The sequence below is a fragment of the Mercenaria mercenaria genome, chromosome 15 (assembly GCF_021730395.1).
Source record: "Mercenaria mercenaria strain notata chromosome 15, MADL_Memer_1, whole genome shotgun sequence".
In the NCBI taxonomy this organism is placed as follows: Eukaryota; Metazoa; Mollusca; class Bivalvia; order Venerida; family Veneridae; genus Mercenaria; species Mercenaria mercenaria.
The window spans coordinates 66,215,004-66,221,679 of NC_069375.1; positions in this window are offsets into that span (position 1 = coordinate 66,215,004).

Here is a 6,676-nt window from a genome sequence, read left to right on the forward strand (position 1 = left end):
TCAGTTGCCTTAAGACAACTGTTAAGACAAAGTGAACCTTGGGCCTAGATAAATGCCTGTTGTTCTGTGATAAACCTTCCTATAAGAGAAACAATTACAGGTATTCGTTTCCATTTCTAAAGTCATATTTTATTTCAGGTGACTTGGTGAAGTTGGTATTTTGCAATTAGTTAGAAAGCGTACAGGTTAGTTATTGTACAAAATACAGGAGCACCGATAAGTTTACCTACTTAAAGTACTGTTGAAAAACGGATCTAAACTTAAAACAAACAAACAAATTTTCTAATTAAGATTTTGTGATTAGTGTTTCCATTATATATATTATGTTATATATTTTAGAAGGGTTGAACATTATACTTCGCCTATTTATAACCGCCGTTACATAACTGAATTACTGTTGAAAACGGCGTTAAACACAAAACAAACAAACAAAACAATCGCCTATTTATAGCTGTTAATCGTTTTTTTTTAAAGACCCTGTTAGACACTCATTAACAATGACTATTACTATTTTATTTCATGTTTAATTTTATTTTTTCCAATCATCATGGCTATAAAGAGCGTATTAACTAATTCACTAAAAGCACACTTACAAAGTTTAAATTGATGAATAAATATCATAGTGCTTAATATACTACTGTCCACATTTAATACACACTTACTACAATGTATGAATTACTCCATGTTGTTAGATACTTGTTTCCAAATCAGAAGTCGCTAGTGCTTTTTTTTCTTTATTTAAATAAAGTTTCAAACTAATATGAATTCCGGCTGGCTTTAGAATATCAAGTCTGGCGAATATCTATGTAGCACTGATCCAGATATATGTCTGACCCCAAGTCTACCATTAAAGTATCAAGTTTTACCAAATGTTTTGACTATTATATATCATTCTGTCAATCCTCATAGACACAAGTATACTTTGGTCTCGTGAGCCACATATTTCATTTTATTCACCGACAATTTCTTATTTGATTCAATGCTTATTTGATATACTAGCATCTGTAATCATGGTAATATAATCGGGAAAATTGTCTACAAACCAGTACACTAAATTAAAGAAGGACCTTTAGGTTTAACAACATACTTAGGGCTCGTTAACTTAATTCTGTCTGTAAATCGTAACGTTGCTAAAGCGTAAATATACTTTTTGCTGACAATATAATGATATTTTGTTCCACTTTCTACGAATGTAAATATGATATGGGTAATGTTCATATGAAAACGGACAATTTTCAGTCCGCCAACAGTCTATCTACGAAATGAAATGTGTTCGTGAACTTATTATATTGCTAGTAACATTAGTTATGATAAGGAGGTGAAATAAACAATTTGCTGTAACAAATAATTGATAGAGTAACATATTTCATTCATGATTCTTTAATAACTGTCAAAGTTGTAGCTTTAATTAAATATGACAAAACAAAGAAGCAACTTTGTTCACGTTACGGTATCATTTTGAAATGCTGCACACATTCCGTTACGGGTTTTAATACCCCTTTATTCTAATATATTTATGAAAGATAATAGAATCCGATAATTATATAATTATCATCCATCCAATCACAGAGAAAAAAAATCAAGACATTAACGTTTAGGGTCAATTTATATTTTTAATTCTCTTCCAAACATTGCATGAAAATGATTGTATATATCAGAAGACAACATGATCTTTCGTGAGAAGCATATTATGCGAAATATGGCGCCCAAACTGTTCCATACAAAATTGAATAACACCTGGTCAAGTGTCACGGGTATTTGACTTACCAACAATCACAAAAGTAGCTTTCTTTCTCGGTTTCTGTGCCAGAAGGCAAGTAGACGTGTTTTCCATAAATAACGAGAACACAAATCGCTTATAACGCTGTTCTCCAGGTCGTCTACTGTTCTTTCCAACATTTATCGTTTATTTCTATCGTGAATTGATTCACACCCTCGGTATCTAATAGAATATGGATATATATGTTTCTAAGTTTTTCAATGACTTCAATAAATTGTCTTTATCTAGACGTGATTTTGCAATATTTTTAACGTGAAGACAACAAACATTACTTTTTTACACTTATCTGTCAATCTCAAGTCTCAACTGTTTCTGCCTTCAGATAAAATAAATTTGATTTGATAATCTGTTTGTCTCTACGGGGAATAATATATCTAGATTCAGCAAACAACATTTAATTTTGCTTCCGTACTACATCTTTCTTGAAGGAAATCATACAGTAAGTCGTGTTAATTTTACAAGAGGTATCTGATAGCAAAAACAAATTCAGAATTATTATAACTATATTTATGTTGATATAACTAATCAATGTACCAAGACAAAGAGTTATAATGCTGAGGTCTCGAGATTAATGTAGACAGTTTTGATGTTTGATATCTATTTTTGAAATGTCATCTTACAATGACCTAAACAATTTTATTTATTTATTTTTTTGTGTGGGGGCGGGGTGGGAGTGGACTTAACATCGCAACGACACAATTATAGGTCATATGTCGACTTTCCAGCTTTGATGGTGGATTAAGAGCCCAGGTTCCCCTCCGTGCATTATTTCATCACGAGCGGGCACCTGGGTAGAACCACCGCCCTTCTGTAAGCCAGCTGTATGGCTCCCTCACATGAAGAATTCAACGCCCGAGTTAGGCTCGAACCCACATCGATGAGGAGCAAGCGATTTAAAGTCAGCGACTTTATCACTCGGCCACGGAGGCCCCTATGACCTAAACAAACGATCCATTTTATAATAGCCAACCCTATCTGCTTGACGTTATACAGAATTACTGACTTCCAATAACACGAATCACGTAACTGGTAGTTCAGACTTCGCTTGGAAAGACATAAAAAAGAAGCAATTCAGCTGGCTAGCAGAAGGTAGGTTGTTCTACCCATCCGTCCGCCAGTTCCCAGAGAGGTCATTGGCGTCGTTCTCCACCAGTACAACTTGATTACCTAGCAATATTAAACCAATTAAAAAATATAGAAACGTTTATCCGAATAACGTTTTCAATTAATGTACTATTTATCTATAATTTTATGGCAGTACATTTCAACAATGCTGCAAAATCTTCTTCAAGCAGATTGTCAGGTTACTTAGCGCGCTTACACTAATTATACTTCGGCTTAATTCAAAGTTCAGCTAATGTCATCGGTAACGGAAGTATAATTATAATTCCTAAATTTATTCGAATTCGAGACCGTTTTTACGGGAGTTTAATGACGCTTTTCAGTTCTAGTATTAAAACAGCTAACTTACACGTTATTTGTTTGGCTTGATTGTCGGCATGTCATTATTTTGATAGAAATCCATCCTTTAAATAAAAACCGTTAATATGGCTTCGCATCTCTTAATTGTGGATCTGTCACAGGATTGGAACATGATATAATGATGCAACTGGAAATCAGAAAAGGAGACAAATTCCGCATATAAGTATGCTGATTATTTGCTTAGTTTTGTTGGAATAAATGTCACATCGCAATGACACAACAGTAGGTCATATGGTGGCTTTTCAGATTTTGGTGGTAGAAAAAGATCCCAGGTGATCTTCGTATTTATTCAGCCATTGTCGTATATCTGGTTGGACTCAACGAGCCTAATCTGAACGACAGCTTGATTACTTCCTAACATGAAAGAATTCTTCCCTTGAAGCGAACTTAAAGCTGTGAGGTGTAAGTGATTTAACATTAACCGAGCAGAGTCCCTTGCATGTTTGACCCTTAATTGATGTATTCGATATATTTTTTAGGATATGTTTTAGGATATTCTTTATATATCCAAAATATTATTAGAAGATGTCAGTGAGTTATGCCTGAATGATTTTTTTTTCAAACTCCAACACATTGTTACTTCCCCTTATCGGTACAGAAAATAATTGTTTGACAATATTCCTGCACGGAGATTGGATTGTTTTTATGTTTGGACGTTCACCCTCCCATCGTTGAAAGTACTATTTTATCATTATGCAACTCTAATTATCGAGAAATATGAATCGAAACAACAATTACCAATCGGAATACAAATGGTAAAGGAAATTTCGACACAGAAATGTTGACCGTTTATTGAAAGTGACAACCATTAAGTTATATGAGCCGTGCCATGAGAAAATCAACAAAGTGGGTTTGCGACCAGCATGGATCCAGACCAGACTGCGCATCCGCGCAGTCTGGTCAGGATCCATGCTGTTCGCTAACAGTTTCTCTAATTCCAATAGGCTTTGAAAGCGAACAGCAAGGATCCTGATCAGACTGCGCGGATGCGCAGGCTGGTCTGGATCCATGCTGGTCGCAAACCCACTATGTTGGTTTTCTCATGGCACGGCTCATATGCTTGACTGGGTATTTCTCATATTATAAACACTTTTTTTCCGTCTAAGATTTGCAACGTTAGACAAAATCAATAGTAAAAATGAGAAGTTTGTAATATTACAAAATGGTAGTCATTGTGTAATGCCTCTGTTTATACCTTTGTTGGACAATGCGTAAAAAGCATACAGACAACTCATTTCATGCGTTAATTTAGGAAACGTAAACCTCAGAAAGGTATAAATGTTTTTTGTTATGTGATCGATTTTACTTGGAATGGAAAATAAATTGAATTATAAGAAATTGTCCAGATTTTGTAATGGAAAACTACCCAAGATATCACTCCGGACATTGTTCAAGGGTCGCGAAAACTAAAGGCGGGGAACCAACGACCTTTCGTAAGTCAGCTAAATACCTCCAATACATTAACATAATTCTATAACTCCCAGGCGGGGATTTGAACCCTTAGTGGTGAAGGGCAAGTGATTTAAAGTAAGCGTAACATTGACGATTCTCCCATGACTAACAAAAATCAAAAGTAAGTACAACCTTTAGTGATAAGCAATTATTACAATAAGATAGATACAACTAAAGCTTCAGAAACAGAATTGAGACCCACCTACAGAGCTCACAGTGTATATTTAAATTGCATTTCTTATGAGTAGTATCAATATATAAAAGAATAATCATGCTTTCGCTAAGCTCCAAGGCTAAATTTTGCTAGTTTTAAGGGTGTTGTGTGCTCGGCTAGGGAAGGGCCGATTTTATAAGTGTTCACTGTCGTACCATTAATGGTGTTTCTCTTGGTGCCCCTGCTTCTGCAAAATCAGTAAGTGCATGCGTTAACATTTCATGGGTTTTTATTTATATATATTTACATTAGCGTATTTGTATTTTATAATGTGTTTTTGCGGTTACTGTTATGTGAGAAATGGATACACCCGGTGGGGAGTAATTATACTAGCACTGGCACCCACCCGCTTATCTCAGTAGGTAGAGCATTTGTCGTCTACGGATCGCGGGATCGTTAGTTCGATCCCCGGGCGGTGAGTGTGTTCTCTATGAAGATTTGATAAGAGACATTGTGTCTGAAATCATTAGTCCTCCACCTCTGATCCATGTGGGGAAGTTGGCAATTACTTGCGGAGAACATGTTGTACTGGTACAGAATCCAGGGACACTGGTTAGGTTAACTGCCCGCCGTTACATGACTGAAATACTGTTGAAAATGGCGTTAAACCCAAAAACAAATAAATAAACAAAGCACTTGCTTTCAAAACAGGTACATGTTAGGGAGTTTAAGAGAGTTTAACAGTGGTGGTGTTGCCATACGGCAGTTCGAAGTAGGTGCCCAACGGTGTCTATTCGTAATGTTTGTCTGTGTCAGCTTGTGACTTCCATTTGTTATAGCATTTATCTGTGTTTGATATCATATGTGAATAGACCGTGTTCGCGTGTACAAAAAATGTGCCTCAATTTCTATATTTATTGCTGTATGGGCATAAGTAGGCTTTGAGTGTAGTTTTGTCCTTGATGATAAGTATGAAAGCTGTTTGTTTTTAAATAAATGTATGCTTTATATTTGTAGTATTCTCATTTTTAATGAAGAAGTGTTTGACAACTTGACTCCGTTTTATTGTTCGATTTTCAGTGAGTCATACAATTTATTCCAGTGAACGTCATGATAAAGTCATTTTTATCGATATTATTTGTGCACTAATCTTGTAATTAAGTGCCTATATGTGACAGAGTTAATAAACTGGACTGTACGTACATGTGGCCGTTTGGCCATTGTTAGGTATAAAATTCGCTTACAGTTCAGATGCTTGACGACCATGGGAAAACAGCTGTATATTTGCACTACACAGTTTTAATTTTCCATATGAACAGCAGAATGATTCCGACATATATAATTCTTTCAACAATCTGATATAACATTATAAACAGCTGCATTTGAACAATGATATTAAAGCTTACAAGGCGAACTGGAGCCAAAACTTTCAGAAACATGCTCATGAATTTTAATGAAACACAATGCTAATGTTTTATACCTGATTATTGTATTTTATTGACAGAAACGTCATTTCTAATGACAAATATCCGAGACCATTTATTGTCTTTTCATGGAAGTTGTTATAAAACGACTGCAGAAACAATCAGAATAATTGATTTTATAACTTAGTTTATGAATACAGATTAGTGGATATGCACCCCCAGCTGGTATATAAAACACCCAAACATTATATCATTTAGTGTATCTTTCTCTCCAGTTATATAACAATAAATGCGGAAAAGGAAACAAAACACACTTTATTTTCTAGCGTTTTTCCTGCAATCATAGTTGAAAAGGCAGTCCATAAAATATTTCGAAGACAGTGT